This window comes from Rhipicephalus microplus, chromosome X (assembly GCF_043290135.1).
Source record: "Rhipicephalus microplus isolate Deutch F79 chromosome X, USDA_Rmic, whole genome shotgun sequence".
NCBI lineage: Eukaryota > Metazoa > Arthropoda > Arachnida > Ixodida > Ixodidae > Rhipicephalus > Rhipicephalus microplus.
The window spans coordinates 417878030-417902889 of record NC_134710.1 but is presented as its reverse complement, the minus strand read 5'-3'; the positions used below and the strand labels follow the sequence as shown (position 1 = coordinate 417902889).

The window sequence follows — 24860 nt, the reverse complement described above, 5'->3', positions numbered from 1 at the left end:
CTATTTAGGTAAAGGCCTCACACAAACTTTCATGCTTGACAGGTATCGATTGCAACTTACAAAATCATCTAGAGTAGATTTAAAACATCGGGATGAACTTAGTGTGCTACAAATACAATCTCACCCACCAAAAACTGCGCAAGAACACTTAGCGACCTTGAATATTCCTCCCACGCATGTGTTCCCTAATTCTTCAAACGTGTCTCTAACATTTCTCGTCAAGGAAACACTGAAACAATATTCAGCGGTGGTCGTTGTCCTGTCGACACTCTTCAACAAAGTGCTCCAGTGGCGTCATAACTCGATTCTTCAACTTCGCCTGACTGCACTGCACGACTCAATCAAACCGCTTGAAGATCACAACTTGGTTGAGTTTAGCACCCATTTTACCCTCCGTCAATTCTAACTCGAATACTTCCCGGTTTCGTGAACATTCGATGTAATTGTAGTGCATGTAGCATGTACCAGGGAAGCAGACAAGGGAAATGGTTTTATCTAACCAGTTCATCTGCAAAAAACGGTCACCCCGATTGAGGCCCCGCTTCGATGTCTCGATTTCCCCTCATCTGTGCTGGTTGACTGTCGCGTGTGTAGAGGGTGAGGGCACGCTCTCGGTGCCTTTGATGCGTTTTCATTTTTTTTTTGTTAATTGCGCATGTCAAAGGAATGTTTGGTACGGTGATTTGATGCTGTCATCTGGAGGCGGTGGCAAGCTTGTTATTAACACCCACTTCGAACAAAAGTACGTGCCTTTACGAAAAATGTGCATGCTGATACGCTTCTTGAAACGTTAGAATCAGGGGAATACATTGCGCTTAAAAAAGCATTTTTTTTTCGTGTTCGAGCTGCTCCGCGGCACACAACAATTTTCTTCTTCTTCTTTATTTGTACTAGTTTTGATTACTACATTAAAATACACAACACTTCTTAGACCCATAGCCACTGGGTAGTAAGGGGTCTAATGAAATATGCATTTAAAGTAACAGGTTAGTTCAAACAAAGCAGCTGTCAAAAGTACACTTTAGTGACAAGAAAAAAATGTTGCATAACATAAAAAGAAATCATGTTGCCATTGCCCTAAGAGCACGCTGCTAGAAAATAGCAATGCCAAGCAACAAGGCTTGAATATGCATGCAACATATTATTTTAATTCCTTACAGCAAATAATAATACATACAGAAGAACATCAAGTGCAAAATACAATCAATATGTCATTACAGGAAACGTGCGTGCTAGTGGAACTGTTAATTTTTTTGAGGAAAGTACTTTTTCGTGCACCGAAAAAACTTCTGCTTTCTTTTATTTGGTGCCACACCACTGAAAAAATCACAGCACATCCAAAGACTGCTTGATGATGAGTGGGGCGAAGCTCTGAAGCTTTTTATTGCTGAACCATAAACCATCCGCGAATATTGCCAATTACATCATTAAAGACCTGGAAAACACCGTCTATATTAGAGACGTTCGGGGACCACCGACGCAAAAATTTCGGTTTGTCTGTCTGTCTGGTCATTTGTCTGTTTGTCCACTTCTAACGGCGTCGGGTACTATAACGGCCGACGCTATCCACAACGGCCACCAATGTTGCTCAAGGTTCAGCGTTCATACTTGTGCAATTGTCTATTAAAAAGCAATTGATTGATATGTGGGGTTTAACGTCCCAAAACCACTATATGATTATGAGAGATGCCGTAGTGGAGGGCTCCGGAAATTTAGACCACCTGGGGTTCTTTAACGTGCACCCAAATCTGAGCACACGGGCCTACAACATTTCCGCCTCCATCGATTGAAAAGCAAATATTGCGCATATCTGGGGCGCCATAACAACACGCAAATATTCTGCATGTGCGTATTTTACTAGAAAAGGCATATATGAGTAATTTCAAGGACTGTAGCGCTTATCACGCTGCGCTCACCATGCAACGCTTGCACGAAAAAGCGAGTGTTTCCCACGCTTTGCTAAGAGGACACGGTGGTGGCACCTAGCTGTCACCATGCGTTGTACACCTTATCACCTCTTAGACGGGCGCACACACCCGTCTCAGAGCCACGCACTTTGTTTTCTAAGAAAACTGCCAGATGGCGCTCATATCTCACGTGTGACGTGCCTTGATGTGCTCGTCCGCCTCCACTGCACGTTTGAGGTGCTCTAACGCAGCGCCCTAGACTACAATTCACCGATGTTCTTGTGCAGAACATCAAATAAATGTTTTGTTCACTCTCTCCACACGCCAGACTATCGTCTTTCGATGACAATTGCAGATAAACATGCAGATACGGGGCCAATTTTTATACACGAATTCAATTATTCGAAAGTGCTACTTATATGTCGCTTCCGTTTCCCTTTCTTTGTAACGGTTTTATGGTCGGTGAAGCGGTGGATCGGTGATAGGGCGTAGTGGGATGCTTGCAAGGACAAAATATAGGGAGAAATTTGCAAAGGTGGAACTATAGGCGGTCACGTACAAACAAGTGATGGACACGTGGGACAATCTGTGGTTCTTCAACGCGCACCTGGATACAAGTACACCATCAACTTGCATTTCATATTGACTACTTCTTAATAGTATTTGCTTTAAGGGCGGTGAAGTGGTGAATCAGTAATAGGGCATCCCAGGTAACGCTGTACGTTGAGTCAACGTGGTTTGAATTTAACGAATGTGGGGCAACGTTAGAGGGTAAAATATAACATCGCACCGACGTTTATGGTATTACGTTCCCATAACACAGTGTTTTTAACGTGTCAGCTACATTCAAATAATGAAGTTGTCCTAACATGTTGTTTTTAACGAGGCAACAACATTCAAAATATCACGTTGCCCTAACGTGATGGTATTAATACAGCAACAACAATCAAATAATCACATTGCATCAACATTGTATATAGACATCAAGCCCATGTTTAACAGCGAATGTCGAGACAACATGCAGAACATAATCACTGAACCATCAATAACACACAAGGTAACTTTTTCAACTTTGTGTACTCATTTGATTAATGGCTGACAGTGGCTAGTTGGTGTGGTTGAGTAAGCAATAGAAGAAGCATGAACACTACAGACAACAGTTCAGCCTATGTTCGTCACACACTAATCCTTCTATGAACCTGTTTTCTTTATATAGCTGCACTCTGTGCTTTTGTTTATTTATTTGTTTATTTGTTTAAGAATACACGGTTCCCGTAGTGCAGGAGACAAAAAACACAACCATGAGTCACCTGACTAGGTCTCTATAGCTCTGCACCATACGTTCTTCACACAGTGTGACTGCATCAACAACAAAAAAAAAGAAGCACAAGATCACAATCACATGGGGGAGACCATTGCGTTGCCTTCTTACGTCTTTAGCTAGATACACAGTGAATTCATATGTAAGAAACAGTGAATTCATATGTGAGAAAGATACGTGTAAGAAGAAGCCTATTAGGACCCCAAACTTTCAGGCTACAAAAAGCCTGCTGTAGGCAGGCTTCATCTTAACAAGTATGCATAGAGACTTAAAGAGGAAATTTCCTGTTTATTTTAATTATTGCTTTGCGGTTGTAAAAATAGCATGGGAACCATTACATTATGAAGTGAGCAAGCACCAGTCAAACCAAACTGTGGCTCCATTATGATGCATCAGCACAAATATGTTTTAAAGAGCTTTCAGATTAAGCACACAAGAAACAGATCTACTAATACGGGATCTACATGCTTGCATGATGCAAGGCAACAGCCACAGCAAACCCTACAATTGGCAAGAATTATGGCAGTGGAACCAATAGGAACTATCGAGCTAGAAAAACAGCTCTTTCACAGAGCCCTTACTCTTGGTGAACACAAAAATTAATGCAATGATTTAGGCAAAAGATGCAAGCAGGAAACTCAGTAACTGGATATAATATTAAAGTGAAATCATGGTAGAGAAAGAGAGAGAGAGATATGGTATGAAAGAAGGGAGGGAGGTTCGCTGGAAATCAAGTATCTGGTTTGCTACCCTGTACTTGGGAAGGGAGACAGAAAGGTAAGGAAAACGAAATGAGAGAGAAAAATAGAATGGGAGGAAGCGAAAACACACACACCATAGAATGTCACAAACATTCGATGAGCCGGGTCAATCGCATAAATTTTAGGAAGACAGTCGAAGTCGTAATAAATGTATAGACATGCTGAGCTTTCGGACAAAAAAGGTGCCCATTCTGGTTCTAAACTGCCTTGACAACTGTTTGCAGTACTCCAGTACCGAGTAGTGTCTTTGACTGATGAAAATACGATAGAGCAGCCATTTCACGTGCTCTGCTCTTACAGTTTTGTTGGGAACTCACATCGTCATGAAAGCATTTCACGTCTTCTAAATAACTGCGTGTAAGTAAACATCGGCCAAAAATTAAGCAATCGTAAAAAGGTCTGTTAATTTGTTACTGCCAAAGCTATCATTCACGGCACATACAGCAAACACCTAGTCTGCAGAACACACTGTCCTGAAGCAAATATAAACATCAAGTTGCGCCGCAATGAAAAGCCACACTAATACAGAAGGACGATCACTCGCAACAAACAAAGTACACACCAACATAGAGAAAGCACGCCTGCTCAAATTACTGTGTTGTTATTAAGAAAATCTAAACCACAAATTGCAGCATCGTGAAAGGACACATTAATCTGAAAACAATATCACATTAATCTGAAAACAATATCACCCACAGCAAATCTCGGAGGCGCCAACAAGCAGATGCTAAGCCTGCACAACACACTATGAAGCACCAAATAACACCAGATCACTGCAGTCCTCTTGCCATTTTCGAAGGCCTGGATTCAGCTTCACTTTGACAGTAATGCTTATTAGTTCAGCTTGAACAAAGGCACCTACCGATTGTGATTCCCTTGCTCGAGTAGGTCAAGCGAGTAGATACACAACTAAGGCAAAGCTGCTAATTAGATGCCATTCTTTTTTTACATGACTTCACGTAGCTTTCTATCTAGTAGATGTAGCAGTAGCACCACGTTTATGCAGCTGTCTGGACGCCTGATGCATTTGGTCAACTGCAATGTTTTTCTCATTGGTCCCAACAAAAGCGCGTGAGGCACATGTCACAGGTGCACTTCTTTCTCCTTCGCATGCCACTGTGCACTTCAATGCTGTAAGATCTGATCATTACTGGTCCCACAAAACCTTTTTCCTATGTAATTCGAGTCGTGAACGGTTGCAGTCTTAATGGAGTTTTCTTTCTTCAGTAAAAGAAGCTTTGATGCTTTCTCTTTGTAGTAGTTCCTTATTATTTTCATTTTTTTCTACTAAGTCTGTTAGTGCAGAGTAGGTTTTTTAAGCAGCATGTTTGTTATCGGCAGCGTAGGTATGGTAACCTGTCAGCAGTTAGGCGAGCTTCTTTTTCGTTCCAGCGTGGTGTACATGCATAAGTGGCACCACGTTCATGCAGCTGTCTAGACAACTAATACGTTTGGTCAACTGCAGTGTTTTTCTAGTTGGTCACAATATAACTTAGGCTTAGCTGCATTTATCACACGGTCAAATATTAAATTAGACTGAGGCTGACTTGAGCTGGAAGTCGTGTGCGAGATGTCTCTGCTTGGTAAACTCGGCGAGATCTGTACCTGACAATTGTGGACTTTTATCTCTAGTTCGCACAAATGGCCATGCATACCTGGGGAGGTCTGTTGTCTGATCATCTTGTCGCGTTGCTGCTCATTGTTACATTCATACACTTCTAGAATTGAGGCAGAGGGGGAAGAGCCGAGACGTTATATAGCTTGCCCCTTTAAGCAGCGAAGGGCGTAGCGGGTGTACCTTTTGTTGCATGTCGGCGTAGATTGTGCATGAAGGGTTCATTTCTCGTTGTGCCGTCGCCTCCGTTGGAGGACCAAAATATGAACTGTTGTAGTTGATAGAAACAGGTCCGCGCGCTACGGAAAATTGGAAGATCACCGTCCGTTCGATAGATGTAGTTTCTTCACTTGCAACGGTGAAATAAAGTTGAAATCACTGTGTGAACAGCATCCAGTTCACCCACAAATCGCCAATCATGCACTTACGAGCTCAGATATTTCTGCTGTGGACATTATTTTGTGTAGGAAGATCAGCACCAAGTGAGTTCACTGATGATGCTTAGCTGTTGCGTGGAGGTACTCTGCTTTTTTCACTAGAGGTTATCGTTATCGGTCACACTTGAATGGCTTCTCACGCTTGACTAGGCCATCCTAACTAGATGCCTTTGACAGAGAATGCATAGCAAAAACACACGAAAATAAAATGCTCCATGCTACTGTGTTACGATGGTGATGATGGTAATAGTGAGTCGAAATCGAAATTGCACAAGTTTCGATTTCAACATTATTTAGAAGGTGGTTTTGTAACAGTAAAAAAAAAGACAGGTAAGTCAGCATAAAAAAGTGAGAAAAAAAGCTGTTTGCAAAGAATCGAATTAACTGTACGCAGTAACGCGCCGTTGGCGTCGTCTTCTGTGATAATTCATCTACCTTACCATAGCTTCACGAAAATTGTGAAGGTCGCTCACACTCACTCTTAAAATATACCTTGTGCTTAGCGCTCATTCGGGCTCACACTCGAAAATTTTCTTTAACCTGACTAACTCAGACTGAAACCTCCCAAAATATTACTCACGAAAACTCATTCAGACGCACACTCACGGCTCGATTTGAATCTGAGAGAATCAATCAACTCATGATTCATATGGGTCTACCAAGGCATCGGTGCTTTTTAACACGAATATCTCACGTCATTGGTGCTCTTCTTGGCGCCTTTTTATACTGTGCCCTCAATTACGAGTTTATGTAAACGGTACTGTTGAGTAGACATGAATCACGGTGAGTGTAAACGTTAATCTAGACAAGGCTGGTGGCAATGCAGAGGATCAGTACATAGGGGTGGGCAAAAAAAGCAATAGAACCACTCAAGAAATATGTTTTGCACTTTGAACTCTATCGCGAAAACTTTCTTTAACTTGACTAACTCGTACTCAAACTATCAAGAATACCATTCACCCGGACTCACACCCAAGGTTCGATCTGAACCTCGTCGACTCTCGAATGAGTTTGCCGACCTGTGTACATTTTCACTGACCTCACTTATTGCCTGAATTTCTTTCTGCTGGCTTCGGAGAGGGTCCTGTTTGGAACACCCCAAAAAGTGCTGAAAAGGAAGCTCACAGCGACAAAGCCTGTTTAAAATCGCACCACGAATATGTGTTCTTAGAGCATATGGTAACATTGTGGCTACGTGTGAATATTCCACAGCAGACCCTGTTTCACAAAGCATGTAGCACAGTTCGTAGTGTCAAAGTGAAACATTTTGTGCTAAATTGGCGTTAATCAAAAGAGTTGGCTGTCGGGCCAGTTGGTGCTTTGACATAGAAAACAACGTGAGGGCACACCTACACACAACACACAGGAAGAGACTCACGAGGATAGGCGCAAACTACCAACTAGCTTCATTCAAAGAACATCCACATCTGTATGTAGCAACACCCTGCGCAGGGGCACTGCCAAAACAACCACAAAAATTTTAATCAGACCAAAAGAAATTGGAATTCAGCATTGTACAACGCAATGGAAGTTTCACTTACGCGCTCGTCACTTGCTTTTTTATTTTCTTGTTCCCCCAAGATGCGTTTTCACGATGGTTTCTATGTTGCGCTCATCAGATGTCACCAAAACAAAAATAGAGTCATGATTGAAAGTAATACTACAATTTGCACATAGAATATCTAAAATTACCTAGTTATAAAACAAGCAACGGCCTTTGAGATTGGCACTGACCTTAATTGTCTCGGAGGCTATACATTGTCAACATCGGGTGCCACCTCGCTTGATGGGCTGTTATAGCCACGTCATAGAATTTCGTGCTCAAAATAATGGAGAGTTCCGCCGTGGTCCCTTCATGAGTAGTTAACAATGTGAATATTTAGTTTATATAAAGTCTTCGTGTTTGCATTTATCAGCTTTGTCTTCTGCGGGGCCCCCTCCTGCCCGTGTACAACTAAGCAAGGCGTTTGGCGGCGGCAACGACTTCCACCTGACCACTCCTCACGCTGCATGATCGGGTAAGTAGCGGGGTTTCCAGTCTTCTGTTTTGTAGCCCTTTTTGTCATTACAAGTCTCGTTATACACTAAATGTGATGAAAGTCACGTTCACTGCCGGTGTCACACGGGCACTTTTGATCGTGATCTGGCTCCCGTATTGCGGTTTGGTTCTCGTTTCAGCCAAACTCTATCCAGAATAATTTGCACCGCTTAGAAACGATTATTGTTTTTCGCAATAAAAAAATCACACCTGTCGTCGTTCTATTCTCGCGCTACAACTATCGTCATGTCATACCAACTAGACCAAACTGCCACACTTCCGAATCAACTCTTCTGACAAGCAAAAGCGCTCGTGTGACACCGATGCAATCTACAGTATGCAATCAAAAATTATAAATGTATGATTTTTGCATACATTCGCTTTCAATATCTGGATTTGTGTACGATTTATGTATACAATGTATGCACTTAATAAAGTAAAACTAATATCAACTATTCTATTATCAGAATCATTGTAAGGTTGCTGTGTGCTATTGTGGACATCATGCCTTTAACACAGGTTACATACTTCTGCCTGTAATGAGAGCTGCAGTGTTTCTTTCCTTTCATCTGATCGATGAATCTGTGTAGGTCAGAAAGTTTCGGGGGCCATAAACACGTAGTAAATTCCAGCACTTTCTCCTTATTTTCTAGTAGAGTTTGTGATAAACACTGCGCATGCTAAGTGTGACAGCCGTCTTCTTTTCTTGCAGCCCTTCAGATGGTATGTAGCTTTTTTCTACGCCTAGGATACCTCGCATGCCTAAGCGAATCCTCGGCTCGAGGCAATTAGTTGAACCTGCATTCGGAAGTCTAGATACTTACTTGAAAATTGTTTCTACCACCTTGTGTTAAAGTGATCCCCACAGAGCACTCTACAAGGCCATGTGCATGGCCACCCTCTTGACCCCTTTTATGTGCCCCAACGAGAAAGGCAGCAGCAGCTTCCATGGACGAGACTTATTTCGCCAAATTGTGCATCATTTTGTAAAAAGCTGTGTTAAGCACAGAGATTCGATTGTGAAACATTCGGGAATCTCATGTGTTGCCACAAGATGCTGGAGCTTGTGCTGCAAAACCTTCATACTGGGCTTGAGAAAATATTTGCAGGCCACAGATTCTGCCAAATTAAACAGTAAAAAATTATTCACATAGCAGGAGATTGTACAGCACTAAAACCTAGCAGTCTGTTAATAATGTTCCTTCAAATACTGGTCAAGTGCCGGTCACTAAGAAATTATAAAGTGCTCGATTCAATACTAATACCCTGCCGTTACAAATAGACCTTTATGACCTAACCAGGCAAGGTAGACTCAAGTAACAGTGTGAGAAACACTTCCAAACACCTGCCAGTGACATTCAACACTTTCCAGGGAAGGATGCCGCTCAAAGAAATTCGATAGCATCCTTGACGCCGAGCAGTAGATAATTTGCGCTGGCAGGCTGTTATATTTCGTTAATCATTGCATTGAATTTAATTGACTTGTACTTGACCTGTGCTGAAAGGTAGAATATTTTTAAAAGGCTGGTGAGTTCTAGTGTTATAAGATCCCCCTGCTTTGAGAATGATTTTTTGGTGTTTCACTAGAAAGAATTTTTACACTGGGAGTAGAATGTCATGCCCACTTTGAGGCTTGCTTAGGATGTGCTCCAACTTTTGAAATAGCGTAGCTGCTTCTTGGATGAGGCACGATTGAATTCTTGAACTTATGGCGGTTTCTCAGAGAATAACACTCATATTAGTGGTATTAACCTTGTGCTTGGAAACCATTGCTGCTTTTGTGTCGTGGTATTTAGAAGTAGCTAAAAAGCGGAACATGCACTTGCCTTTGCAAAATGCTCTGTGACCATCGTCTCATCACAAACAAGGTGGATGATTCATTCTCCGAGTAAACATCTCAATTTAAGATCGCGGGTTTCACTCAAGATGTGTTGTTGTTGGTGGCTGTGAGTTTTTTTAGGCATGTGATGAATCGTAGGCGTGAAGAGGAGTGGCTGGCCACATTGAAGGCTCAAGAAAGCAATAAGACAACTGTGTACATTGCTTTGCAGTGTCTCCCGCAGACTCAAAAGGTAGGGAGAAAGTGTTGAAGTACCGACAGTGCCCTTTCTTGCCTGTGCAGATCCACCTCTTGAATGCACTGAAAAGGACGCAGCTTTGATCACAGGCAGAAGTGTGTAACATGTTTTAAACACATGCTCAACACAATCCCTTACACAAACAACAATGATCCCATAAAATTTTCTTTTTTTCATTCATAGCGAGGGTCTCGTTCCGGTAGACCTAAACCCTTTAGGTTGTGTAGGAGGTCTTTTGTCAGCTACAAACACGTGAAAAGATCATGTGCTACCAACCGTTTCCATTAACACTCCCAGGTTTACGTACTCGGAAACACTCGATAATGTCGTCAAGAAGACAGCCGCCACTTTAGCTTAATTGATAAGAGCATCGACAGCATTATCCAAAGTTTGTAGGTTCAGTCTTTGCCAATGGAAGGTTGTCTGTTTGTCCACCTTAATTTCTGAACATTTTTATCGTAATTGCTGCACTATAGTAAAAATCTGCTAATAACGTCTCCTGTAGTTTTCATGGGCTGATTGCCGATTCTCATTGAAAGACTGTATATACATCTGCACTCCTTTGTATCAAATTTCTGTTAGAAAATGGTGCTGCAGCTTTAACTTTTGTCCCTCCAATTGCATTTGTCCGGAACAGCCTTTGCAGGCAAGTTAACTTGTGGGATAGTTATGCGGGGGCACGGTTGTTGTCTACAAAATATCAACAAGTGGTATACGGTGGAACACACTCAAAATCCACTTTAAAGTGCTTGTCGTACCATTATTTGCAGAACACTCCTTTTGTTTCTGTCTAAACAACCCGCTGCCTTCTACGTCATAATTTTGTGTTGGCTTCCACAACCCTTGCAAGTGCTCTCCTAGCAGACTTCTTCAAATGGAGAGGGCGCACACTTGCATGGGAGCACAAAGGCTGATGTCCTTCCTTTGGCTGCGCCTTTTTATGAGTCATGCATATTTACATCTAAGAGACAATTATCGCGGCACCCAGAAAGACTTCATTGAAGAAGTTGTCTTTGCGGTGACCACGTCCATGCGAATTTGTGTTCATGTAGCCACTTATGTTCGCATAAAAACCACGTTACATCCCACCTGACTTGTTTAGCGCCCTCTGAAACCGAAGTCGTGACTGAGCACTGTAAATCCTTTTTCTAGGTAACCAAATGTTCCATCCACGATGAGTGTGTCGTTAACTACTCATTGAAACAGAAAAAACGCTATGTAAATATTTTGTGTGAGGGCTCAGGCTGTGTCTATGAAAGATAATTGAGCCCTTAAATGCTCCTTTCGTTCTGTGACATCCAGGAGGGTCAGTGGCTCAAACAGGAACCTTAAATAATGATACACACTGTTAGCACCATTGCAGCCTATAAACAGCGGTTCAAAGGTTTCTCGGAAGCCTTGCGTGGGTTGATGATTTAGGCCCATTTTTAAAGACAGTGTGTTTCTTTGCACTTAGTCCTGGTCAAAGGGTCAGTGAGATAATAGAGGTGGAGGAGACTGCAAGGTCAACTGACGCATGTGTAAGCATGCTATTGTTGCACCTTTCAGATAAAGGGCATTTTCTTTTGGTATGATTTAGGGATGCGAGCAATTAGGCTGCATCTTTTTCGTTTTGCTTATCTTGATATTTTTATTCTGGTGCATTGTTTGATGCTTTTATTTCTTGTATTTTTCCTGTGTATAGCTTACCCTTGCTGTAACTAGATGAACAGGTGAACATAAAAATTTTGGTGCTGCAAGAATTTTGTTTCTGGAAAATAACACACTACTTACTGAAATACGCAAACATGCATACCATCGCGGAAGTGGAACAAAATTGAGGACAGAAAAGAAAAGGCGTCACTCATAATTAACTTTCCTCTCGGAAAATCAGCGAAATATATATGCGAAGCAACCATGCGCGCGCAGATTGCCTCACATGCTAGTCAAATAACATCCAACAAGATTGGCAACAAAAAATGATGACAAAAAAGCCACTAGACGAAAAAAGATTCTATGAAAAAAAATTTCCCCACCACGCAGAACAACAGATGTAATACTATTATGGGTATCTCCCTTCTTTTTAATGTAGAATGCTTTCAGAATTTCACGTGCTAAGGTATCATTATTCTGTTTAGGACGGATACACTGGAAAGCCTAGCCTCACTCTTGCAGGAACCACAATGTGCTGGCAAATATGCCGAAAGTTGATTTTTCGCAGGAAGTTCTTGCTCCCTAATTCTGTCCTTTATGCACCGGAAACTTGCCTGTACATTGTGGTTCCTGCAATTGTGAGGCTACATTATTTAGTGTATCCGTCTTTGGAAAGAGTAAGGACACCTTAGCCTGCACATTGTGGTTCCTGCAAGTGTGAGGCTAGGTTAATTATGAAAGCATAATACATTGAAAAGAAGAGAGATGCGCATTTTACTGTTACATTTGTTGCTCTGCGTGATGGGGAATTTCATTCTTTACAATGTTTCTTTTTCGTTGAGTAGCGTTTTTATCATAATTCTTTTGTTGTCAATCTTATTGCGTGTTTTTTTTTACTAGCATGTGAGGCAATGTGTGTGCGTGAGGTTGCTACACTTATATATTTCGCTGATTTTATGCGAAAAAAGGTTAGTTGCGAGTGACCCCCTTTCTGTCCTGTAATAAATATTGCAAACATTTTTGGTGGTGGCGTCATCTGTGAAAAGACGCATGAAGTTGTCTCGTGTCAGTTCTGACGTTTTTCAAAAGTGATGCCGCTAAACATGACTATGCCGCCAAAATACGTATGGGTTATTTCTCCAAATTTCAGCCTTCAGTGTCTAGCCGAGTAGGTAAATTTAGTCACTACATCTGCAATACACAATGTAACCCCAAGAGGCTGCTCAAAAAAAAAAAGAAAAAAAGAAAGAGACCGAGTGACAGAAAGAAAGAAGAGAACAAAGGAAGCCACATTCCTGACAAAGTGGTTCGGCAATTGTGCCCAGAATTCCACGACCTGCTCTGCTGCTCGCCATTGTATCCAGGGCACTACAGAAGCGTTTCTGAAGTACACAGAGAACTTGACCTTGCCTTCTCCTATTTTCGAGACTCGTAGGACATTACCTGGTGGTCTTTCTTTCGCGGGGACGGGGGTTATAGGAATGTTTGGCAGTGTGTGTTACACGTCACACTGGTTGAAGGGTAGTATAACATTAGACCTTTTTGAGAGACTAGCCTGAACACAAGAAGGGGAAGCGACATGATGCGCATCACGTTTTTTTTTTCTTGGGAGAGGAGGGGAGGTCACAAGGCCAAGCAGCCTCTATAAACGTTGCACAAAGTGGCGACAGTTGCTAACTGAGAGGTAACTTGAATCGTCTGCAAATGATTCCTGAAAAATACTCAGCCCCCGAGATTGAGACGTTCGAGAAAACGGAGACGCACTCAAGCGTATTTCTCCGATGTACTCCTTCGAGTGCTCACTGGGTGCAGCCAAAAATGTGTGAGCCGCCTATGTGAGAGCTGCTATGTGAGAGAAAAAAAAAGAAAGTGGCAACCAATGCATCTGTTTAGCGATGCACGAGGCTAGTAATATTTTGGCGGGCAGATTCCTTCCGCTGTTCATGCCCGTAAAATCACCAATTTTAGCTCACTCCAAGGCATGAAATAGGGGCTTTGTGTAATGATAGCAAAGAAGTCGTAAAAGATAGTTTTCCGTGTAGCTTTTGTATGTAGCTACATAAGAATTAAGCGGACCATGCGCAACACCCGCAGTATTTTTGCAGAGGGGTCCACTGTTAAAGGTAACACTGAAGCACGTGTCATATTCTCTGGTGTTTTTTTACAAAATGCCATATCTAGTGGACACGTGATCACGTGATCAAGAAGAGGTGACATTTAACATCCCTTGAAATGGGTTTGCAAACTTCGCCAGCTATTGCTTGTGTCTCTCAACTCACTACGTCGCCCCTGTAGGGTTCCTACAAGGAATATGAATAGCACCGGCAGTGAATAATGCTACCGGCTGAAGAGTAAAGCCCCGAAAAGGGGGCCATCTTAGCATTTCTGTTGAAGGAATAGTGCACTTGAAGCAGAGGTGGAGAAAGGTAATTAGCAGGACAGGAAGCTTACATATGCCGCAGATACGTCTGACATCATGCCAATTAAGGTGCTGCCTCACAAAAACTTGTGTGCAGCTGCGGCCTGCTAGCTATGTTTCAAAAATACAGGCACATCTTCAGAAACACTGAATGTAAATGGTTTATCGGAACATAAGCTGCTATCAAACGTAATTTCGATGCTTTCGTCTTTTTTTCCTGGTTTTGTTCAGTGTGCTTTAAGCTCCGACAGAGGCAATATAGAGTGATGCATATCAGAGCAATATGAGTGTCAGAGAGACGGTATGTTGTAAACGAAATGTCATAAAACGCAGGTATTCTCTTTCATTAAACGAGAAAAAATGCTGCTATCAGGAGTTATACTAGTATAATAAATGCTGGGCATTGTACCTGAGTTATTTATGTTCTGTTGTGAATTCTCAGCTTAACTAGATATTCAAGGGAATGCCTCTGCGAAGCCATTGATACAGTGCCTTCATGACGAGAAAGTACATAAATTTTTCAATCCTATACGACAATGTGTAGAGGAAAAACCTAAGCTTGTCCTACTGTAAAAATTTGGCATTTTTCACTTAAGGCAAATGCATGAAATTGTGCTAAGTTTGTTTTGATGCTCCAAATTTAGAAAGAGCAATCTGATAGAGTGAGCAGCACTCGTTGCGCTAACTATTCACCAAAAATGTGGTGTTCAACTGTTGCACTTCTTCAATATTACACGTGGTGTAGCCAAATAGAAGAAACAGAGAGATAAAAATTACAAAAATACAGTTCACTGGCATTAGCATAATTATGGGATGGTATAGTATCAGTAGTCAACAGAAGGCATGAATGCTGAGCAGCAATGTTTATTCTACCTAAGGAGAGAATTACGTACGCAAAGTTAGAATGCACATCTATAAATATTTGGCTTTTATTTGAATAAATTTTTTCTCTGGAATTAAATGAACATATGCCAAACTAACATGGAAATAAAACTGCTCATTAGGGACTATGCTATGTACTCCGACTTCACTCAACAAAATATATCAAATCTACACAAGCATTTCACCTCCTATGTGAGTGACATGCTAAGTGTGCACTGGCACCAAACGTGTGGAGCTGAGCGAATCCACTGATTGTCTCGTATGTAATTACTCAACCGGGTTGAGGCCGTGATTGTTGTTGCACGCTGACTGGTCACGATGGTCTAAGCACGACTCTAAAAGCTTTCTCTTCCCTCTCTTTTGTTCCCGAGCCTAGCATCGTCCAATCACGGAATGGAAGTCAAGGCCCAATTTCAAGCAGCGTTTGACGAGTTTTGCATGAGATTGCGTGGCGTTTGTGATGTCCCCATTGTGTTCATTAAAACTCAAGTGTACACTTCCTGCCAGTTTTGCCAATATAACTGAAATTGCAGCCATCGCACAGAAACGTAAACAACACTGTTTTGATCGTTCACACGGGTGCTCTCTTTGGGCTCAGAGAGCATGTTTACCAAGGTAAAATGAGGCTTGAAAATTGTTTTAATTCCTAGTGGACGAAGTGCTATTTCAACAGAGTCTGAAAAACCTTCAACATAAGGTACAGAAACAATATGTTTTGTTTTTTTCTCGCAGCATATTTCTTGTTCCCTCTTGCATGTTTTTCTGGGCGTCATTGATAAACCTTCTCAGATAATTACTTCGTTACAATTCACAAACTAATGACACAACACTAGTTCGGGAAAAAAAGTTGGGCAAGAAAAATACTCTCGAGGCGTGATTCATTAGTGTGACAAGTTGGTGCCTGACAACAACCATGGCTGCATACTAAGCGACATATGAGACAAGCAGTGAACTGTGTAACCTCGGCTCATTTGGTGCCAGGGCATACTGAGGATGCCAGCTGCATAATTGGCAAAACGTCTATGTAGTTTTTGCTATATTTTGCTGTGCTAAGTATGAGTTTATTTTTAATCATGAACTGGCTTGTATTTTGCAACATTTTTACATCTGTTACTAAGTTATAACTCTGCTTTATACTGTGGTGTACCAAAAAATATGCTGATAATTCTAATTTGATGTTTTGGGTGAAATATTTCTATTTTGTTTTAGGTACAAATGAACGTGCCAGAAGAAGAAAATGAGCAGCAGAATTTTATCTTACTTTGCCATCAATACAGCTGATGAGGAGTGACAGAAGCGAATACTACGCTGTGAGTGCCATCTGTTTGATAGAAACCATATTATATGGCAACTTTAAACAAATAACAATTTTCCTTGTGCATCATTTATATTAACTCAGCGAACATTGAGACCCTAAAAATTGCTAGGTAGACTGAAAATTTGTCAGCTGAAAAACTGAAATAAGACTGTAAATAAGCTCGAAATGCTGATTCTTCACCGTCTATTATGAGTAAGAAGTTAATAATTCAGCTCAAAATAAAGCTTCACAAATTTCATGTCTGCACTATTTAAGTTTCTTCACTTCTGTGTTTTTTCACTGCTTGATTGTTACATAGCTTTCTGTCAGTCCTGGCACAGCTTTCATAGGATGTTGCCGACAGATTTTGTCAGACAATAAGGCATGCTTGATAAGGCACTAGTATGTGTGTAATCACGTCCTCTTCATAATGCAGGCTCTCATTACCAACCGATTGCCTTGCATGATGGCTTGTTTCACGTTCATCACAGCAATCACCCTGCAATTGCTGGTAGCCGACATTGTCGACAGTGTACCCCGCTTGGACGTACCCTGACCTGCGAGCTTGTTCACTCAAGTCGAACCATATTAGCAAAGTCTCGAGCAAAGACTGGCAACTTGAACAAGCTGCTCAGTTTGCATATGTGAACTTCTCTGGGCATGTGAAGTAATGTGGTGGTATTGCTGTTAGTTGGTTTTCTGTTGGTGATGCGGGTGGGTGTCCAGTTGTCATTATACTCTCAAAGATTGCATTTCCTATGCCTGCTCCTGTGCCCACAAGTATGATTGTATGTGTATCCTTAATTGACATTTATGGTGTTATACTTTTATGGGAAATAGGGTACTCGATCATATTTCTCGTTCTAAATACCTTCGAAAAATCAACTTCTTTCCTAACGTCTTCGGCAAACAAGTGAGAGCACTTTGCCACTTTTCCAAATATGCGCATAACCACTCGCTACAAAGTATAAATTTGGAAGCTGCATTTACTGCAAATCCAAAAAAGTTGAAATGCTAAAATTATTGGCACACACAACACAAGAAATGCATAAATGAGAAATGCTAGGCAGTTATTTAGAGCAGTGCATAACAGTCTAAAGATAACTTGAGCTCACCTCTACATACAATTTAATAAAGTCTGGACTGAATGAACACGAATAATTGTGTCAAGGCAGTTTAATCATTCAATGGACAAAAGGACAACAACTTGATAATGAACTGAACAAAAAATAGTTGCCTGCCTTGTGTACTCGTTTCGTGATCAATATTTCTCGCTTGGTTGTGGCTGGAAGGTCACTTTTTTTCGCGAATTACTCTGAGTGGTTGCACCACTGATAGCGTTTCGATTTTTCTGACCTGGTGTCGGCTACCTTAACTTTCAAAGGCGTATTTTTATGTAATCAATTGGCCACATTTATTGAGCCGCTTTTCACTGAGTGCTTGTCAAGCAGTAACCATGAAGTTCAGTTGCTTTCAAACTGATCAGCTTCTTTATATGTGCAACATGTTTTGCTACACAAATATCGGCAGGTTTTTCAGTTTTGGTAAAAACAAGTTCTTGTTTTGAACCTTTTAACCTGCGTAAACAAGCCGTATCTGAGTGGGATGTGCCAGTTTTTAAACCTTTCTATATTGTCTCTGTTCATTAAATCTTGACACAGACTTTCAACAGCAGTAGCAACCACCATTGTATACAATGCATGCATCACTGCTGGAAAATTACCAACAGGGCAATGGCGGTCTATGGTATTCGTGTCCTCCTATGTATTTAACACATAGAAGTTTCGCCAATGTCTCCTTTCTTGCCTATTCACTTTCCCACTGATATTTTAAATTCCATAGATAAAAGTTTTTTCGTAAAACTTTTACTAATATTGTATAAACAAGTTGCGTTTTTATTTTGCACCTGTATTTGTTTTCTACGACCCAGCAGTTGACATAATATGAAATAAACTTGCAACTTGCCTCGTTCATGTTTATTACTGAATGCTTAAAATGTGTTTTGTAACACTCCCATTCATATCTTGCTCTGTGACAACAAAAAATAAATAAGAAGTAAGTAATTTTTATGAATATATGGATTTCCTTTTCTTTTATAAGGCATTCAGGCCCTGCGGCATGTTCTTTCCTGCCTAAGCTTTGTGACTGCCTGCCCTCATGTTTGCTGCAATTCTGAACACAAAAATACTGCACCGTCAACACAGGTACAATCATTCTAGTGATTGCTTACACAGAGCAAAACGACATTTTTCAATTCACTAAAAATGCTGTATGTATATCACATGTGTTGGAAGTTTTGGGATTTTAAAAGTTTGTTTTTGGTCTTACGGACATGCAAAAGTGTGTTTTGACAATTTATAGCTTGGGTGTTCCAACATTTTTGTTTATGCATGTACGAATGCGTTGATAAAGAGCTGTTAGGAAACAGTTTTGGTGCATAGACAATGATATTGCAATTTTTCACACCATAACACAGTTTGTTCCTAGCGAAAAGCTTCGGGGTGGTTCCCGTAACAAGTAAACATGCCTTTCATGAATAACGCACACACAGTAGTATATATTTTCTGTGCACATCGCATGAAAATCGACGTCACAAAGCAAAGTTGACATAACGTGGCGGGTATGCTCACCACATGTTACTTGTATGTTGACAGCATGTTGCTGGTATAATGCAAAAACATTGCCGTGATGTTGAAAATCTGATCCTGGACGTTGCCATGTCACCCTGAATGTTACAAGCAACGTCATCATGTGATAAAAAAAAGGACGTTAAGCGCTTTTAGGCAACGTTGCTGACTGACATCTGGGTGCTTTCTTTCAACGTTGGGATATCTATCTGCGTTACTTGGGATAGTGGGATGTTTGCAAGGACGAAATAGTGGGCAGTTGGCAAAGGTTGAACTATAGGCTGTCACGTACATACATACGCGTAACACAAGAGTGTGAAAATATTTTGGACCTAATACTAACCAGTCACCCAGATGACATGGTCTCGATTACTTATCTCCCCGAAATAAGTGAACATAAGGTCATCCATACCGAATTTGCATTTAAACTGTTAATTCGTCAAAACACCCAAAAACCCATTCGGTTGTAAGACAAGGGCAATTATGAAGCAATAGATTTGGCGCTTAACGCATTCTTGTCCAGTCTAGAAGCTACTTTCTTTTCCCGGTCCGTCGAAGAAAACTGGACACTGTTTAAGGACAAGGTCAATGAATTGACTGACAGGTTTATTTCGAAATCCCGCTTCCGTGCAAACTGCCAAAAGCCATGGTTCTCTAAAACTCTGAAAAAATTAGAAAACTAGAAAAAACACCTGTTTAGATTAGCAAAAAGACTAGAAGACTCGCAAAAGTGGCAGAAATACTACGCAGCTGAAAAAGCTTATATGTGCGCAGTTCAAGACGCAAAGAATTATTTTTTCAACGTTGACTTACTAAGCATGCTGACTAACAACCAAAAAAAAATTTGGCAGGTTTTGAACCTCCCACATACTGCCCCATTTACTCTTCCCAGTGAATCGGGTCACGTATTCACCGATGATCAATGCGCTAACATCTTCAACACCGCTTTCTCATCCGTGTTTACCAAAGAAAGTAACGTGTCATTTACAGTACCACCCACTATTATACAATGTGCTATGGCACCGGTATCATTCACTGCTAATGGAATTATGTGCTTAATCGACATATTAAAACTTTTCTCCTCTTCTAGTTTTGACAAAATCCTTAAGAACACAAAATATATTTGTGCATCTTTTCTATGCTTGCTCTTCTCACAGTCACTTTTAAAGAACGCTTACCACATGACTGGAAGAACGGGAAGTCGTTCCAGCTTTCAAATCGGGTAAAAAAACTCGCCATTAAACTATCGTCTCATATCCTTAACCAGCGTACCCTGTAAAATCATGGAACACGTCATCTACACGCATATCTTAGACTTTCTTGATTCAAAGAGCTTTTTTTCATCCAGCACAACATGGGTTCCGCAGAAGTTTCTTTTGTGAAACGCAACTGACCTTAATTGCTCATGATTTGCATACTAACCTGGACTGTAACTTACAAACCGATTCCGTATTCTTGGATTTTTCAAAGCGCTCGACAAAGTACCCCATTCTCGACTGTTACTAAAACTTTCCCAGTTAAATCTTCACCCGAACATACTAAATTGGCTCAGACAATTCCTTACGAATCGCTGCCAGTCTGTTAATATCAACAACCGTATCTCTAATCCTCTTCCAGTAACGTCCGGAGTACCCCAGGGTTCGGTTCTTGGTCCCCTTTTATTGTTTGTATACATAAATGACTTGCCTTCAAACCTAACCTGTAAACCCCGCTTGTTTTCTGATGACTGCGTTATATATGACACTGTTACTGACACTTCAAAACAGTGGTGTGAGCGCTGGCTCATGAAACTTAACACGAGTAAATGTAAAGTCGTTTCATTCCATCGCCGCCACATGCCGCTTGTGTATCCGAACGCAGTTAATGCCATCCCGCTAGAAAATGTTCCGTCGTTCAAGTATTTGGGCGTCACTCTTTGTAGCGATCTTTCATGGAACATACACATCACTATCATTTCATCTGCAAATAAAAGTCTGGGTTTCCTTAAACGCCATTTGCGCCTCGCTCCACAACACGTAAAATTACAAGCATACAAACCCGTCGTTCGACCTAAACTAGAATACGCATCACCAATTTGGGACCCTCGACAATTTTATCTTACACATGCCATCGAATCGCTTCAAAACCGGGCCGCTAGATTTATTCACTGTTCATACTCTTCAACTGTCGGCGTATCTGGATTGAAAGCAGAATCTGGTTTACCAAATCTAGAACTTCGCCGTCGTATAGCCAGCCTGTCATTGTTCCACAAGCTTTTTCATAGTCCCTTGCATGCCCCACCTTATATCGTTCCTGCAACGCGCATATCTTACCGCACGAGCCATTTCCTTCAAAATGCTCGGCCACACTCCCGGACTTCTACTTTTTCTGCCTCGTTTTTCCCACGTATCGCACCAGACTGGAACGGCCTTCCCAGTTAAATTGCAACCATTCTCTTCCCATCATCATTCATAGAAAATATCAATAATCACTTTTGATTGATTGATTTGTGGGGTTTAACGTCCCAAAACCACCATATGATTATGAGAGACGCCGTAGTGAAGAGCTCCGGAATTTTTGATCACCTGGAGTTCTTTAACGTGCACCCAAATCTGAGCACACGGGCCTCAACATTTCCGCCTCCATCGGAAATGCAGCCGCCGCAGCCGGGATTAGAACCCGTGACCTGCGGGTCAGCAGCCGAGTACCTTAGCCACTAAACCACCGCAGCGGGGCAATAATCACTTTTTTTTATGTTAAATCTTTGGCTTCTATGTTTTGTGTTTATAATTACCGACCCCTTATGTAATACCCTCTCGCGGATCACAAGAAAATAAAATGAAATGAAATGAACACGGAATTGACATACCCACGCTTTCAGGAGCTTCGTGCCTAAAAAACTATCTGCCACACGAGTGCGCAATAAAGAAGCGTATTCGAGCACAGGTATCATGACCCAACTTACCACTCACACACAATCGCACACACAAAGAAGAAACACAAGGAAGCATACAGACACATCCAAATCCTCTAGCAACCACAATGAAACCGTTTGATTCGTGGAGTGTCAGTGCCCTCACAAAAAAAGCTGCGGAAACTGCCAACTATGCCCAGATGCGCTCGCTTATAGACGGCGATGTGACGCAACAAGCCACATCTTGTTTTTATCCAGCGACCGTAAATTTTAATAAACATCATATCTATTATAAACCTCCAAAATCGGGTTCTCTATATATTCGTGTATATGTTCTACGTCAAGGCGCCGTTTTAATCAGGTCAAGCCAAAAAATGTTTTTGTTATATCCACCGTATTATATATCTACTTCATTCAGCGTTCTCAAGAAACATATTTGTAAGCTCTTGGAATGTTAGCAAGTCTTTTTTAGGGGGCACTTTTTGTTAATTCCAACACCTGGTAAGATAAACAAATAACTGTGGTCTCTCCCAGTACGTCTTAGTGAAAATCACATCCTTTCGGTATGTGCAGTGCAGACATTGTTTTTTCCTTGACTATCGTGCTTTTCCATAACATAGTGTGGGAAACTACTTTTGTGTGGATTACCAAGATATATTTGTTCCTAAAGGTTTCGACACAACAACAATTTCAATTACAAGTCTTCCTAATACTAGGACGGGGGCTTTGCTCAAGTGTTTCATGCAAATTTACGAAAATGGTAGGAAGAGAAAGATGGAAGCTTACAGTAAAAAAAATCCTGAAACAGGGATTGTGTTCAGCCGACATTTTGGCAAGCAGAGGAAGACAAGTCCGTTTGTTAAAATGTTGGCTCGACACAGCCCCTGGTTACAGAGAATTCATTCTGCATTCAAAATAATACTAACACAATAAATCGGACACGATATTCACTCCCTGGGTTATGTACGCAGAGACGCAACCGCGTTGCGTCTCTGCATACATAATAAAGACCACCATGCAGTCGGTCATTGTTAACAAGGCACTTGTATTTGGCACTGAAATGTCAATTCTGTTGTTATGTTTTCTTCATAAATTGGCAGGTTTGCGTTTTTTAGAACTACGACCCCTGTTCACAGATTTTTTTATGCTAAATTTTGTCACTTAAGGAGTGTTTAAATATAATTTGTTCATAACTGCTGCTGTCATCATCATGGTAACTATCACTGAGCTTTCTTCTTTTTGTTTTTTTATAATCTGGTTGTGGTCCCTATGTTGTACAATAGACTGTCATTATTTCAACCTCAAATAAACCTCTCAACTTTAATTGAATTATCAAGAAGTTTGAATTATCAGAAGTTCTCAGATAGATGATTCTGGGTGAAGTGACACCATGCATTGTGATTAGGTTTGATTATATGACATTCAAAAAGTTCCGTGTTTTTAATCCAAAAAGGCACGCAGTGAGCAGAATATAGGGATGTAAAGTGTACAAGTGTACTGGCCATTTACTGCTGATCAGACCTTTTAAAGAAATTGCGAATTGCCAACTCTTTCATTGCTATAAGTATGTGCCTTCAGCACAAATATCTCTATACCACTTGAGAAGCATCACAGTTTACCATGTGAGTCCTTTGTTTCAAACATTTTTGTCCTTGCAAATCTTTCTTTTCTTGAAGGCCTCAGGTGCTTATTTTCTTTTTAGACTGCGAGAATTATATAAAAACACAAATTTTTAAGTCGTGGTCGGAAGGCGGTGGATATTTTTTGGTATGAACCTGCAAAAAGTATGAATTATCCGAATGATGGAGTTTGAATCCAGAGGCTTTTTGAAGTCATTTAATGAATAGAGGGCTAAATAAAAAGTGATTTTTTTTTACTTTAGCGAAAGTATGAATTATCAGATTTTAAGTATATCGCGAGTCCATGTTAGACTAAAAGATTGTTAACACTGAATCACTCGTCCCGGCGTAGCTTTCTGTAATTCTGTAGGGAGATGCTCACTTCATAATTCCAACAGGTCAGTATTCACTATGGTTACTTCGAACTAGAAGTCGCTCCTGTTCATCGCTCCATGCAGAAGTCGACCTATAGTGATGGCAGTATATTGCAAAAACAAACCAAACTAAATTTACGAGCGATTCGAAATGATGAAACAGCAGCCTTTTTATGCATGTGAAACTTTGGATGTGGCACTGGAGCTTTTAAGAAAGCTCTGAAAGATGCTCATGGAATCATGATGGAAGCAACACAACCAAACTAAATTTACTGATCGTTGTTCTTGAATTTACCCTATTCTGGTCCAAAGAACTAGACGGTAGCACCCCGATAGCTTTAGTTTTGATTGTGTTAACTCTGATTTGATTAATATGTGGGGTTTAACGTCCCGAAACTACTATATGTTTATGAGAGACGCCGTAGTGGAGGGCTCCGGAAATTTCGACCACCTGGGGTTCTTTAACGTGCACCGAAATCTGAGCACACGCGCCTACAACATTTGCGCCTCCATTTGTGTTTACCCTACCAGAGTAAATAGCATCATATATTTTGATATCAAGGGTCACGTGGATGAATGCCATATTATTGACTGCTGAAATCACCGTTTGCTGTTAAAAGTTCCATGAATTAATCAATAAAATCACATGCCAGAAATGCATAGTAGTGCCTAGTTCTAATATTGAGTCCAGATGTGGCTTCTTTTGGGTTCTGCTTGCATAGAATGACGCAGTGTTTGAACATTTTAGTACCAGACCACTAATTTGCACTCCATCTAATTTTGAAGAATTTTAGAGTATCTCTCTGGCTCGAAAAAACAAGGTTTTGGTGTACAGTTTCAATTCTACAGATTTGAAATTAATTTACTTCTAGATAAGTTTTGTGTTGCGAGACAAGTAGATTACGCAACCTGAGTGGCATTTTAGAGAACACGAAGAGTGCCACACATGTTTAAGAGCTT

At 40.9% G+C, this 24860-nt stretch overlaps 1 protein-coding gene across 1 annotated transcript in view; it reads left to right on the top strand.

Moving 5' to 3' along the window:
* LOC119161898 (nonsense-mediated mRNA decay factor SMG5) overlaps nt 1–24860 on the top strand; it is a 394369-nt gene that overhangs the window by 36390 nt on the left and 333119 nt on the right. The gene's annotated exons all lie outside the window — the stretch shown is intronic.